Here is a 15,832-nt window from a genome sequence, read left to right as displayed (position 1 = left end):
GTGATGATTTGCTTCTTTTTTGTTGTTTTCAAGATTCTCTGTTTTTTGCTTTCAGCAGTGTGACTGCAATGTGTCTCAGTGTGAATCCCTTTGGGTTTATCCTGCTTGGAGCTGTTAAGCTTCTTGGATATGTAAATTCATGTCTATTCATTAGTATTTATTCTACTATATATTAATTTCAGATATAAACTTAAGTACAAAGATAATTATATAAAAAATTTGAGAGTGGTTGCCTCTAGGGAGTGGGAAAAAATTATGGTATGGGGAAAGGAATTTCTGTTTTCCTTAACAAGCTTTGCAGAACAAGTTGACTCTTCAAACTGAGTGCATATATAACTTTGATAAAGTAAACATTAAATTGTAATAAACAGGCAAAAGATAGAAACAATCTACAAAAAACGAAATACAAATGGCTCAACCACACTCATAATAACAGAAGTGAAAAGAGAGAACATTATCACCTATCTGATTGGCAAAGGTCAAAAAGGTTGGTAGCACATTGTATTGACAAGAGTGAGAGGTGACAGGCATTCAAATACATTCTTGATACAATGACATCAGGTTTGACTTTATAAAAGGCATTAGGTAATGTTTATTAACATTACAAATGCACATGCCTTTTGGCCTAACAATTCTAAATCCGCAAGTTTATGCCACGGGTACACTCACTAAGGTGCTCATAATTATATATGCACAAAATCAGCATTGTTTGGAACAGCAAAAGATTTGAAACAAATGTTCATCAGTAGGGGACTGGAAAAATAAAGTTACATCCATACAATAAAGCACCATGGAACCATAAAAAGGAATGAGGACATTCTAATGTACTTATATGAAAATATCTCTAGGACATTATGCTAAGTGGAAAAAAAGCATAGTTTAGAACAGTGTATATGTTATGATTCCATTTGTGTAAACAAGAGGAAAAGGGAAGAATTTCTATATACATATGTATTTCCTTGTACATTCATAGAAACATTTCTATTTTGATACCAAACAATTTGTTTCCTCTGGAGAGTGGAACTGGGAAGCTAAGGGTAGAATTGAGAGGGGGGCATTGTACCCCCTTATGCTTTTTGGATTTGAATCATGTAAATGTATTACCTATTCAAATAAATTAATTCAAATAGTATGAATAAATGACTGAATGAATAAACAAAATAATTCATTTAATAAACAGAAACACACATTACACATTCCTTTCTGCAAGTCAACACCAGAGAATCTTATTCATCTTTCACTTACCTAATCTCAGCTTCATTATCTTTCTGTTCTTCTGTTCTGTCTCCTCTTATCTCTTCACCTCTTTTTCAGTGTCCAGTCAGGCATGAGGCTGTCCAAGAAGGGCAGAATGACCACCAAGAAGACACAAAATAATATTTTAGTGATATAACCAAGTTTTATAATCTGGTCTTAGTCTTGTTTATTCAGAAATACCTAGAATGAACCAGACATACATGTCACCAGAGAGATATATAGAGAAACCAGACCCTGGCTAATAAACTTATAAGAAATAGACCTGATTAGATTAGATATTCACATTATACTGAGCAACACATTCTGACCTAATAAACAAAATGTGTAAAGATTACTAGAGCACAGGTCTTCAAACTGCATTACTTGGAAAGCAGAATCTTTCCAAAGAGTGCATGGGCACAGTCTTAAAGGAATCCATTTTCATGTTCTTAATTTTCTTATCTCATCTAAAAATCATCTGCCCAAGAAATCTCCTACATCCCCAATAGCCTTTTCCCATTTTGAAAAAGAAATATTTATCTATTAGCTATCCTAGCTCTTACCATGGTGCTTCTCCAGCATTACTAGATATTACCAAATTGTCTTCAATTGATTTTACTAGTTTATAGTTCTACCTAAGAACTGGCATTGTCAGTCTTTTTAATTTTTTAAACATGACAGGTGTGAAATAGCACCACAATGTTGTTTTCATATGAATTTCCCTGATTATTAGAAATGTTGAGGATATTTTCACGTTTACTGGTATTCAGTGTTCTTCTGTAAAATGATTTTTATACTGTGTACTCAACTTTTTATTGTTTTTTTCTCATTTAGTATTAAGAGCTTCTTCATATATTCTTGATACTAATCCTGTGTTGGTTACACAAATATACACGTCTTTAAGCATTCAGGACTTCTATCTGTGCTCCTGGACAATTTCAGTGTGCTAAAGTTTTAATAGAATCAAATTTATTGGACTTTTCCTTTCTGGCTTATGCTTTTTGATCTTCTTTAAAAAATCCTTTCCATTCCCTAGGGCACAAGTATATTCTCCTATATTTACTTCTAGATGTTGTGTTCCTTGCCTTTAATATCCTTAAGTCTTTAATTTACCTAGAATTGATCTTTAAGTATGGTATGAGATAAGAAAGATAAGTGAATAATAGTCTCATCATCCATTGAGTAATCATCCTTTCCCCTACTCACTTGTAATGACATCCCTATTGTAGATCAAAATTTCTGTAGTGTGTGCTTGCTTCTAAGCTCTCTATTCTGTATAATTTGGGGAAGTTTGGTCTATTTACATACCAATACTATCATTTCTTAACTATTACCATTTAAAAATAAATGTTGACTTCCAGTTGGGTGAATCCAAACATTTTGTTCTGTAAAAACTTTTGGGGTACTCTTTCTACATATACTGTGAGAGTTAGCTTTTTATGTCCCACCTCCCCCCAAAAAAATCCCTGATGGAATTGCGATTGATACCACATTGAATTTATAGATTGATTTTGGGAAATGGCTATCTTTATTTTTAATTTTTTTTTTTGGAGATGGAGTCTTACTAAGTAGTCCAGGCTAGACTCAACTCCTAGGCTCAAATGTTCCCTGCCTTAGCCTCCTGAGTTGATGGGACTACAGGCACAGGTTACCACGCCCAGATGTCGTCTTTAAAATATGGAGTTATTTTCCATCCAAGGACACAATCTAATTCTCCATTTACTTAAGATGTTCCTAATATTTTTCAATGAAGATTTTTTAAAGTTTTCTAAGAGATCTTGGACACCTTTATTGATATTTAAAATGTGCGTGTGGGGTGCCATTGTAAATCACACTATCTTACAAATTATTCTTCGTCGCAGCTTTTTAAAAATGACTGTACATTCACCTTCACGTCTCCGTTTGAGTGATGGAGACTAATTCTTGTTGCCTTTGCTCTGGGATGGCTTTAACCCTTGCTTTGAACAAATAGGTTATGGCAGAAGTGATGCTATATGACTTCCGAGGCAAAGTCAGAGAAGGCCATGCAGCTTTCTCCCAGTTTTCTTGGAATGCCCATTTTCTGAAGTCTCCCTCTCAGATGTTTCATATAATAACTCAGCCACCATGCTGTGAGAAGTGTAAGCCCTATGGAAAGGTTACCAATAGGTGCTCCTGTCAACAACCCCAGCTGAACTCACCTCCAGGCACAGCAGGACACATGTGAATTAGAAAACTATCCTAGAAAAGGATCCTCCATGCCAATGGAGCTCTTCCAATCCTGCACTCCTAGCTATTTGAGACTTCTGCAGTAAATCCTCATACATCATAAAGCAAAGAAGAGCCATTTTCATTCTCCCATTTTTTCAAACTTCTGGCCCACAGATTCTGTCAACATTATCAAATTTTTGTTCTTTTATATCACTAAGTTTAGATAATTTTGACACAGTAACAATAATCAGAACATTCTCTATTGCTATTATAGACATGCAACTTAATTTTGTACATTTATCTTATATTTAGCAACTGTGTTAAACTCTCATTCATTCTAGAAGTTGGTTTTGGGTGTTTGATATCAGGAGTCACCATGCTTTTTCTTAACAACCCAGACAAGAAATATGTTAGGTTTGTGGGCCACATGGTTTTTTGTTAAAACTGCTCAACTGCTTTTGTGGTGTGAAATCAGACACAGACAATATGTAAAAAAGTGGGTATGGCTGTGTTCCATTGAATCTTTACAGAAAGAGGAGCTCCTTGGGCTAAGTTTGATGATACTTTTTAAATGTAGATTATTATTTATTTGTGGTTAATGACAGCTGTGTTTCTTCCTTTCCAGTCAATAGTCAATCTGATAATAGGATGTACATTTTCAATGGAGGCAAAAATTGGTTATTCAATGGGGAATAAAAATAATCTTGGATATTACAGTTGTTTGTGACCCTAAAAAAGGGCTACAGTACATATACATGTGTACAGTATTTCTGTGGTATAAAATTATCAGGGGAGGAGTGGCAATTATTGGAAAAGAAATGCCTAAAAAGGCTCCTTAGGGAAGCAATAACTTTTTAAAAAATGTTACAATTCACTGCTCTGGGGTTAACATCATCCAGTACCATGTCAATAGAAATAGTAAATCAAGCAAGCCATCTTATCTTATTACTAACTTTAAAAATAATGCTTTTTTTTTTTTTAACTAGTATGGTACCTAGATGGTATCTAGCTAACTGGATATGACACTAGCTAGCTGGTATCACACAAACTCTCTCACAAGGAACAACTATAAATGCTATAAAATAATAATATTTTTGCAAACTGTTTCAAGCCATGAGATAACCATTAAGGCAATGAGGACTTGAGGGATTAAAAGCTTAAAAGCCTGAAGGCAGGGAAACTCAGAAAAGCGAGCCTGATATATAGCTCATATTTTCCAGTCTTTAGCAACAGCCCAGAGGCTGAGAAGCTCAACAGAGCCTTTAACAGCCTCCAAAAGCTAAGGAGACAAATATAAAAGCTCCATTCTGCTAAGGACAGACAGTCCTGCATTTTACTAAGGACAGGCAGGCTTTCAACTCCAATCCTTGAAAGTAGTAGAAAGGGAAAATTGGAAACATACCAGACCTCACACTGTCTGAAATACAGCTTCTAATTGTAGGAGAACTGTTTTGCCATGGCACCCTGTGACCTTTTGTGCTTTCACTTAGGCCATAGATGCGAGGGTCAACCCCAGACTGATCCAAGTATTGGCAGAACACCTCGAGATCCTCCCAGGAACATGGCAAGATGGGCAATCTTGTGAGGAGCTGTCATGGATCATTTCCCACGTGCCTCTCTGTCTTGTGGGAGGCTACCACAAGGCAGTTTCTGATTTGCCTCTCTGGTTCTAACAAGACATGAGACTTTCTGCCTCTCCTCCCTCCTTGAATACAGTTTGCAGGCTATAAAACTGTTTAGCTGCCATATGGAATTGGGTCTTCCACAACAAAGCTCCCTATAACTCATGTTGCCTATCATCTGGCCCCTTTGGATCAAAGACATTCTATGGGACATGGGGAACTGACAGCATGTGATCTTGTTAATGATAGCTGTGTTTCTTCCTTTCCAATATTCAATCTAGTATTAGGGCATGCATTTTCAGTGGAGGCAAAAATTAGTTCATCTAGAGGCTCCAGGAGGGAAATATGCATTTCCAAATTGCCTCTGGTTGTTAACAGAATTAATTTCATTACAGCTGTATGGCTGAGGTCCTTAGTTTTTGCTACCTGTTAGCCAGACTGCTCTCAGCTCCTAGAGGCTAGTCTTAGGTCCCTGCCTCATTGTCCCCTCTACTGGACCTCTTATATTTCAAATCTCTTTTTCAGGAAGGGCTCAGATTTTAAAGGCTCTCTTGATTAGGCCACACTTTCTCAGATAATATTCCCTTTAATTATCCCCAAAAGATTGATGTAGTTTATTACTTACACAGGCAGCATGAATAATTCAAAAGTCAACTGACTAGTAACATTATCATAGAAGATATTGATCATATTCATAGGCTCTTCTCACACTGAAAGGATATTCTCTGACCACACTGGAATGAAATTACAAACCATTCACAGAGGAAATTTGGGAAATTCATAAATATGTATTAATTAGGCAATGCACGCCTAAATAATCAATGGGTCAAAGAATAAATCAAAAGGGAAATCGGAGACTACTTTGAGATGAATGAAAATGAAAACACAATATACCAAAACTTATGGAGTACATCTAAAAAAGTGCTTAAAGGGAAATTTATAGCTGTAAATGCCTATATAAAAGAACAGAACAATTTCAAATCAACAATCTAAACTTCCACCTTAAAACACTGGAAAAAGTATTAGACCCCAAACTCGTAACATGCAGAATATAGAAAAATAATAAAAATTAGAATGAAAATAAAATAGAGAACAAGAAAATAGCAGAAAAAATCAACAAAACCAAAATATGTTTCTTTGAAAAGATTGACAAAATTGACAAACCTTTACGTAGACACTGAAAGGAGAGAGAAAATTCAAATGACTATAATCAGAAATGAAAGAGGAAACATTATACTGACCTTACATAAATAAAAAGGATCACAAAAGAATACTATAAACAATTATATGCCCCCAAGTTAGGTGAAATAGACAAGTTCCTTAAAAAAAAAAAAAAAGAAAACCTCCACAAACTATCAAGATTGATTCAAAAGGACTAGAAAGTCTGAATAGACCTATAACAAGTACAGAGATTGAATTAGTAATCAGAAACTTTCCTTGAAGAAGAGCCCAGGACTAGATGCTTCACTGGTTAATTCTACCAAACAAGTAAAGAAGAATTAACACCATCTTGTTAAAAAACCAGAAGAAGAGAAAACAGTTCTCAACATATTCTATGAAGCCAGTACTACCCTGATAACGAAACTGACAAAGACATCACATAAAAATAAAACTATATACCAAGATTTATTATAAATATAAATGCAAAAATCCTGCACAAAATATTAGCAACATTTATAAGCAAATCTAGCAACATTTAAAACGTGATCAAATTGGATTTATCCTAGGAATGCAAGCTTGGTCCAAACTGTGAAAATCAATGTAATAAACCACATTAACAGGATGAAGAAAAAAAAAATCACATAATCATCTCAATTGATGTGGACAAAAGCATTTGACAAAACCCAGTACTCAACAAACTGGGAATAGAAGGCAACTTCCTCATCTTAATAAAGGATGTCTTTGAAAAACACCCACGGATATCATACTTAATGCTAAAAGATGGAGAGCTTTCCTGCTAATATCAGATATATTTTCACCACTTCTATTCAACACTGTATTGGAAGTTCTAGGCAGGGCAATTAGGCAAGGAAAAGACATCCTGCCTGGAAAGAAAGAATTAAGACTGTCTCTATTTGCAGATTATATAATTTTGTATGTAGAAAATCCTAAATGATCCAAAAAACAACTATTTGAGCTAATAAACAAGATCAGTAATGTTGCTGGATAAAAGATCAATATACACAAATTATTTATACTTCCATAAACTTGGAACTTGGAGGATTCACACTTTCTGACTTCAAAATGTACTACAAAGCTGCAGTAAACAAGATACAGTAGCATTGGCATAAGGCTAGACATATAGATTAATAGAATTGAATTGAGACCTCAGAAATAAACCTAAACATTTATGGTCAATTGATTTTTGACAAGGGTGCCAAAAAAATTCAATGAGGAAAGGTAGTCATTCAGCAAATGATGCTGCTACAATTAGATATCTACATACCAATGTAATTGGACCCCCTACCTCATACAGTATTCACAAATTAACTCAAAATGGATCAAAGTCTTAAATGTAAGAGCTAAAATTATTAAATGATTAGAAGAAAATTTAGGTGTACAGCTTTGTGATCTTGAATTATGCAACAATTTCTTAGGTAAAAAAGCAAACAAAATACTTAAAAATTGAGAGTCATCAAAATTAAAGACTTTTGTGCTTCCAAAGACTCCATCAAGAAAGTAGAAAGACAACCGACCCCTTGAATGGAAGAAAATATTTTCAAATCACATACTGTTAAATGTCTAGTATTCAGCATATATAAAGAAGTCCTGCAACTTATAGTGGTATTACTCACAACAGTAAAGAGTAGAAACAACCCAAATATCCGTTGTGGTAGGCTGAAATATGCCACCTCCTCGAATGGTATTCACACAAAGTACCCAGACATGTTAACATTACTTTGTTTGGAAAAAGGTTCTTTGAAGATATGATTAAGGTAAGAATCTTGAGATAATCCTGGATTATATGAGAGGCCCCTAAATCCAATGACAAGTGACTTCATGAGAGAAAAGCAGAGAAAGAGATATGAATCACGTAGAAGAGGAGGAGGAAGAGACACAAAGACCCAGAGGAGAAGGAGAATGTGAAGATGGAGCAGTGAGAGATGAAGGCGCAAACCAAGGAATGCCAGCATCCGCCAGAAACTGGAAGGCAAGGAATGGAGCCTCTCCTAAAACCATCAGAGAGGACGTCCCCTTGCTGACACCTTGATTCTGGACTCTGGCCTCCAAAACTAAGAGATAATGAATTTCCGTTTTTGTAAGTCATCAAGTTTGTGGCAATTTGTTACAACAGCCACAGGAAACAAATACGCCCATGAACTGAAGATTGAATCAATAAAATGAGGTACTTTTATATAATGGAATACTATTCAGCCATAACAAGAAATGAAGTACTGGTTCATGCTATAATGTGGATGAACCTTGAAAACATTATGCTAAGTGAAAGAAACCAGCCGTGAAAGACTACATATTATATGATTCCATCTACATAAATATCCAGGATAGGCAAATTTTACAGGACAGAAAGTACATTAATGGTTTCCAGGAGCTGGGGGGAAGGGATAACGCGGAGTGACACTAATAGGTATGGTGTCCTTTTGGGGGGAGATAAAAATATTCTAGAATAGTGGGAATGTTTTCACTACTTTGTGGATAAACTTAATACTAAAACCACTTAATTGTACACTTTAAAAGGACGTCTTCTATGATAAGTTAATTATATCTAAAATTTTAAAAAAGTGAAGCACTAAATCCAGCCCATACTCAAGGGCAGGGGAATTAATATCTACTTCCAAAGGATGGTATATCAGAGAAATTGTGGACATATTTCTAAAGCCACCAGTAACTACTCTCTGTCTACAACTTATTTTCATTCCTCATACAGGCAAAATACCACTTCCCAAGGCCCCACAAAGCCTCATCTCATATGTCCAGCAATGACATATGTCACCCAAATGTCCAGCAATACACACTTCAATGCATATAGCAGAACTACAGAAGCCAAAGCAAAAGACAGCATTATAAAAGAATCAGAAGAAAAGACACATTGCCTTCAAAGAAGCAACAGTAAGGTTCTCACTGACTTCTTAAGAGAAATGATGAAGTAATATCCTTAAAGTTTTAGAAAAAATTGCCAATGTAGAATTCTATTCCTATCAAAAATGTTCTTTAAAAAAATAAGAGTTACTAAATGCAATGTGGTATCTTGGGTTGGATCCTGAAACAGAAAAGTGATACTTGTGGGAAAACTGTTGAAAGCCTAGTGAAGTCTGCCATTTTAGTTAGTAATATTATACCAATGTTAATACCTAAGTTGTGGCTGGGCGCAGTGGCTCACACACTGTAATCCCAGCACTTTGGGAGGCCAAGGTGGGCGGATCACCTGAGGTGGGAGTTGGAGACCAGCCTGACTAACGTGGAGAAACCCCCTCTCTACTAAAAATACAAAATTACTCGGGCATGGTGGCACATGCCTCCAGCTACTTGGCAGGCAGAGGCAAGAGAATCGCTTGAACCCAGGAGGCGGAGGTTGCACTGAGCTGAGATTGCACCATTGCACTCCAGCCTGGGTAACAAGAGTGAAACTCTGTCTCAAAAAAAAAAAAAAAAAAAATCTAAGTTCTGACAATGTACCATGGTTATTTAAGAACCATTAGTGGAAGCTGGGTTAAGGGGCAGTATTTTCTGTCCTATCTTTGCAACATTTCTGTAAATCTAAAATTATTTTAAAAACAAAAGATTTCTTTTCAAAAAACGAAGGCTAAATAAAGGCATTTTTCAAAGAACAAAAGAGAGAACTTGTCACATCAAAGGAAATAGTACGGCAAAGACGCTGAAAAAGAATCAAACCAGATGGAAGCATAGGGATGCATAAAGGAATGACGGGCAATAGGGAAGATAAACACTAAGGTAAAACAAAATTAATACTGGCTATATGAAGCAATCAAAATCATATATTGTGGAGTTTAAATACATACACGAAATGAAAATACGATAGCATGAAATGTGAGAGGGATAGTAAATGGAATTAAAGTGTTCTAAGGCCCATGCTTTGTCCTGAAAGTTGGTGAAAGTGTTAGCTAAATTCTACTGCCATAAATCAACTATTCATATTGAGGAAGTAGGCTAACCACTACAGGGATAATAAAGTGTATAAACACGATATATAACTAATTAGCTAATGAGGGATGAAATGGAATAATTCAAGGGGAGAAAAAGAGACAGAGACAGAGAAATATAGCTTAGGCGAGATAATGAATATTAAAATGGCAAATTTAAAAGAATCCTCCAAATTTTTCTACATTAAGTATGAAGTTTGTTGTAGGGTTTTTTTGTTTTGTTTTGTTTTGTTTTTTTTAATTTTTATTATACTTTAGGGTTTTAGGGTACATGTGCACAATGTGCAGGTTTGTTACATATGTATCCACGTGCCATGTTGATTTCCTGCACCCATTAACTCGTCATTTAGCATTAGGTGTATCTCCTAATGCTGTCCCTCCCCCCTCCCCCCACCCGACAACAGTCCCCGGAGTGTGATGTTCCCCTTCCTGTGTCCATGAGTTCTCATTGTTCAATTCCCACCTATGAGTGAGAACATGCAGTGTTTGGTTTTTTGTCCTTGCGATAGTTTACTGAGAATGATGTTTTCCAGTTTCATCCATGTCCCTACAAAGGACACGAACTCATCATTTTTTATGGCTGCATAGTATTCCATTGTGTATATGTGCCACATTTTCTTAATCCAGTCTATTGTTGTTGGACATTTGGGTTGGTTCCAACTCTTTGCTATTGTGAATAGTGCTGCAATAAACATACGTGTGCATGTGTCTTTATAGTAGCATGATTTATAGTCCTTTGGGTATATACCCAGTAATGGGATGGCTGGGTCAAATGGTATTTCTAGTTCGAGATCCCTGAGGAATCGCCACACTGACTTCTACAATGGTTGAACTAGTTTACAGTCCCACCAACAGTGTAAAAGTGTTCCTATTTCTCCACATCCTCTCCAGCACCTGTTGTTTCCTGATTTTTTAATGATGGCCATTCTAACTGGTGTGAGATGGTATCTCACTGTGGTTTTGATTTGCATTTCTCTGATGGCCAGTGATGATGAGCATTTCTTCATGTGTTTTTTGGCTGCATAAATGTCTTCTTTTGAGAAGTGTCTGTTCATGTCCTTTGCCCACTTTTTGATGGGGTTGTTTGTTTTTTCTTGTAAATTTGTTTGAGTTCATTGTAGATTCTGGATATTAGCCCTTTGTCAGATGAGTAGGTTGCAAAAATTTTCTCCCATTCTGTAGGTTGCCTGTTCACTCTGATGGTAGTTACTTTTGCTGTGCAGAAGCTCTTTAGTTTAATGAGATCCCATTTGTCAATTTTGGCTTTTGTTGCCATTGCTTTTGGTGTTTTAGACATGAAGTCCTTGCCCACGCCTATCCCACAGAAATACAATCTACCATCAGAGAATACTACAAACACCTCTATGCAAATAAACTAGAAAATCTAGAAGAAATGGATAAATTCCTCGACAAATACACCCTCCCAAGACTAAACCAGGAAGAAGTTGAATCTCTGAATAGACCAATAACAGGTTCTGAAATTGTGGCAATAATCAATAGCTTACCAACCAAAAAGAGTCCAGGACCTGATGGATTCACAGCTGAATTCTACCAGAGGTACAAGGAGGAACTGGTACCATTCCTTCTGAAACTATTCCAATCGATAGAAAAAGAGGGAATCCTCCCTAACACATTTTACGAAGCCAGCATCGTCCTGATACCAAAGCCTGGCAGAGACATAACCAAAAAAGAGAATTTCAGACCAATATCCTTGATGAACATTGATGCAAAAATCCTCAATAAAATACTGGCAAACCGAATCCAGCAGCACATCAAAAAGCTTATCCACCATAATCAAGTGGGCTTCATCCCTGGGATGCAAGGCTGGTTCAACATACGCAAATCAATAAATGTAATCCAGCATATAAACAGAACCAAAGACAAAAACCACATGATTATCTCAATAGATGCAGAAAAGGCCTTTGACAAAATTCAACAACCCTTCATGCTAAAAACTCTCAATAAATTAGGTATTGATGGGACGTATCTCAAAATAATAAGAGCTATCTACGACAAACCCACAGCCAATATCATACTGAATGGGCAAAAACTGGAAGCATTCCCTCTGAAAACTGGCACAAGACAGGGATGCCCTCTCTCACCGCTCCTATTCAACATAGTGCTGGAAGTTCTGGCCAGAGCAATCAGGCAGGAGAAGGAAATAAATGGTATTCAATTAGGAAAAGAGGAAGTCAAATTGTCCCTGTTTGCAGATGACATGATTGTATATCTAGAAAACCCCATTGTCTCAGCCCAAAATCTCCTTAAGCTGATTAGCAACTTCAGCAAAGTCTCAGGATACAAAATCAATGTACAAAAATCACAAGCATTCTTGTACACCAATCACAGACAAACAGAGAGCCAAATCATGAGTGAACTCCCATTCACAATTGCTTCAAAGAGAATAAAATACCTAGGAATCCAACTTACAAGGGATGTGAAGGACCTCTTCAAGGAGAACTACAAACCACTGCTCAATGAAATAAAAGAGGATACAAACAAATGGAAGAACATTCCATGCTCATGGGTTGGAAGAATCAATATCGTGAAAATGGCCATACTGCCCAAGGTAATTTATAGATTCAATGCCATCCCCATCAAGCTACCAATGACTTTCTTCACAGAATTGGAAAAAACTACTTTAAAGTTCATATGGAACCAAAAAAGAGCCCGCATCGCCAAGTCAATCCTAAGCCAAAAGAACAAAGCTGGAGGCATCACGCTACCTGACTTTAAACTATACTACAAGGCTACAGTAACCAAAACAGCATGGTACTGGTACCACAACAGAGACATAGATCAATGGAACAGAACAGAGCCCTCAGAAATGATGCCGCATATCTACAACTATCTGATCTTTGACAAACCTGACAAAAACAAGAAATGGGGAAAGGATTCCCTATTTAATAAATGGTGCTGGGAAAACTGGCTAGCCATATGTAGAAAGCTGAAACTGGATCCCTTCCTTACACCTTGTACAAAAATTAATTCAAGATGGATTAAAGACTTATATGTTGTAGGGTTATTTTGAGAGGAAAGAAGTAGATACTCTATTAGAGCACAGACATGTTCTTCTGGTTTATATTCTAAAAGTTTTTATCTTGAATGTCTTGAATTCTATCCATTTTTTGTATCTACTAAGAAAACCATTAGTTCTTTCCCTTAATAAAGTGATGTGTTAGGTTACATGAATGGAGTTTTCGAATGTTAATTATCCTTGTATTCCTAGGATAAACACAACTTGGACATAATTAAAAGTATGCATTCCTGAATTCTGTTTGCTATTTTTACAAATGTGAGCTTGTCAAGTCTATGTTAACAGTGAGTTGACCTTCCTTATAATTCCCATGTCTACTTTTAATATTAAGTTTATAGTTTTATTAGTCTGTTCTCATGCTGCTAATAAAGACATACCTGAGACTGAGTAATTTATAAAGGAAAGAGGTTTAATTGACTCACAGTTCCATATGGCTGGGGAGGCCTCACAATCATGGCTGAAGGTGAATGAGGAGCAAAGTCATGTCTTACATGGTGGCAGGCAACAGGGCATATGCATGGGAACTCTCCTTTATAAAACCATAAGATCTTGTGAGACTTATTCACTATCATGAGACCAGCACAGGAGAAACCCACTCACATGATGCAATTACCTCCCACCAGGTCCCTCCCATGACACGTGGGAATTATTACAATTCGAGGTGAGATTTGGGTGGGGACACAGAGCCAACCCATATCAATAGTGGTAGTAAATGAGTTGAGGAACATTTCCCCATGTTCTCTTCTTTAGGACCATAAATAATAGAGATGACCTAAGGGATATATATTTAACAGAACTCTCCCACTAAACCATCTGGGCCTGGTGTTTCTACAGGGGGTTTTTAGCTACTGTGATAATAAAATAATGTATATATTTGGTATCTGCCCCCAGTTTTTGATGCAGAGCTCCTCAATCGCGAAATGTCTGGGTGATGGGAGCATCTTTGGTTTTAATGACTATTGGTGAGCTCCTGGATTGTTTTAGGATAGGGGCTATTCACTAGAAAGACCAACCATGATTAGGAGGTTGGACATTTTAGCCCCACCCTCCATCCTCCAGGGAGAGGAAAAGGGCTGGAGACTGAGTTAATAATTGGTTATGCCTATGTGACGAAGCTTCTCTAAAAACCCCCTAACTATGGGAATTGAAGAGCTCCCGGCTGGTAAGCACATTGAGGTACTGGGAGGGTGGTGCACCCAGAGAGGGCACTGAAGCTTTGACTGTGCGGCTCCCCATCTTGTCCTGGGCATCTCTTCCATTTGGCCGTTCTTGAGTTGTGTTCTTTACAATAAACAGTAAAAGTAAGTGAAATGTCTTCTTGAGTTCTGTGATTTCTTCTAACAAATTATTGAACCTAAGGAAGGGGTCGTGGGAGCCTCCAGTTTGTAGCCAAGTCAGACGGAAATCGTGGGTAACCTGGGGACCCATTATTTGCAACTGGCCTCTAAAATGGGGCACAGTCTTATGGGATTGAACTCTTAACCTGTGGCAGGGGGTCTGCCACCATCTCAGGGTTGTTAGCATCAGAATTAAATTATAGAACAGCCAGTTAGTATCTGCAGAGAAGTAGAAAATTGCTTGGTTTGGAAAACCCACACATTTGGTGTCAGAAGTGTTGTGAGTATAAAGAAAAACAGTTTGTTTTCTTTTTTTAACTATTGATTCAACTTACTTAATGAATATGATCTATTTACTTGCCTATTTTTTGTGAATTTGGATTTTTTGTAAATTATAGTTTTCTACTACATTATCTAAAGATTTACATTCATTGGGTAAGGTGATTTATAGTATGTATATTAACATTTAATCGTCCTATATTTATAACTCCCTTTCCTTTTCATTCCTAATTGCATTTATTTGTGGCTTTTTTTTTTTTTATCTAGGTCAATCTTCCCATTGGTTTGTATATCTATTTTTACAAACAACAAACTTTTGCCTTTATTGATACTTTTTTTTTCTATTTAATTTGTTTCTTCTCTTACCTTTATTTTTGCCTTCTATTATATTTGGATTTAGTTTCTTAGGGTTTTTCTTCTGGCTTCTTTATTTAGATGCTTAGTCTCTTAATACTGAGAAATTTGTCTTCTCCAATAATTATACTTAAGGCCATAAATTTTCCTCTAAATACTTTAGTCACACCCCAAAAATATAGTTCTAGTTATTCTCTAATTTTCATTATTTTTTATTGAGGAACGTGTTTTTAAATTTTCAACGTCTATATCTTTTAACTTTTGAAAAATTAAAATACAACATACATACTTAAAGATGTCAAAGACTTTAATAAATTTGCATAAAACAACCAGCAAGGTCAAGGCATAGAACTTTGCCAGTTCCCTAAAAACTCCCCTCATGTCACCTTTCAATTATGACTCCTTTTTCCTTCCCAAAAGATCACCACTATTCTGACCTCTAACACTGGAGTTCAGTTTCACATATTTTCTAACTTTAAATAAATGGAGTTATACTGTATGTGCTATTTTGTATCTGTTTTCCATGACTTTGACTCTATGGTTCAGGTTCACATTATTTTGCAAGTTTATATTAATGGAAGTAAACAGTATGTATTCTTTTGTATCATTGTAGTTTGATATACTTTATATGAGATTCATACCCATTGTGGCATTTAC

The 15,832-nt window shown here is 36.3% G+C and overlaps 1 protein-coding gene across 1 annotated transcript in view; it reads right to left on the bottom strand.

Moving 5' to 3' along the window:
• The window catches only part of CTXND1 (cortexin domain containing 1), a 211,873-nt gene that overhangs the window by 153,160 nt on the left and 42,881 nt on the right, over positions 1 to 15,832 (bottom strand). The window contains exon 3 of the mRNA XM_055277486.2: positions 1,246 to 1,333. The gene's annotated coding sequence lies outside the window, so the exon portion shown is untranslated. The remainder of the gene's footprint in view (positions 1 to 1,245; positions 1,334 to 15,832) is intronic.

This window comes from Symphalangus syndactylus, chromosome 5 (genome assembly GCF_028878055.3).
Source record: "Symphalangus syndactylus isolate Jambi chromosome 5, NHGRI_mSymSyn1-v2.1_pri, whole genome shotgun sequence".
Lineage (NCBI taxonomy): Eukaryota > Metazoa > Chordata > Mammalia > Primates > Hylobatidae > Symphalangus > Symphalangus syndactylus.
The sequence above is the reverse complement of the archived record's forward strand: the minus strand, read 5'-3'. Positions and strand labels throughout refer to the sequence as shown.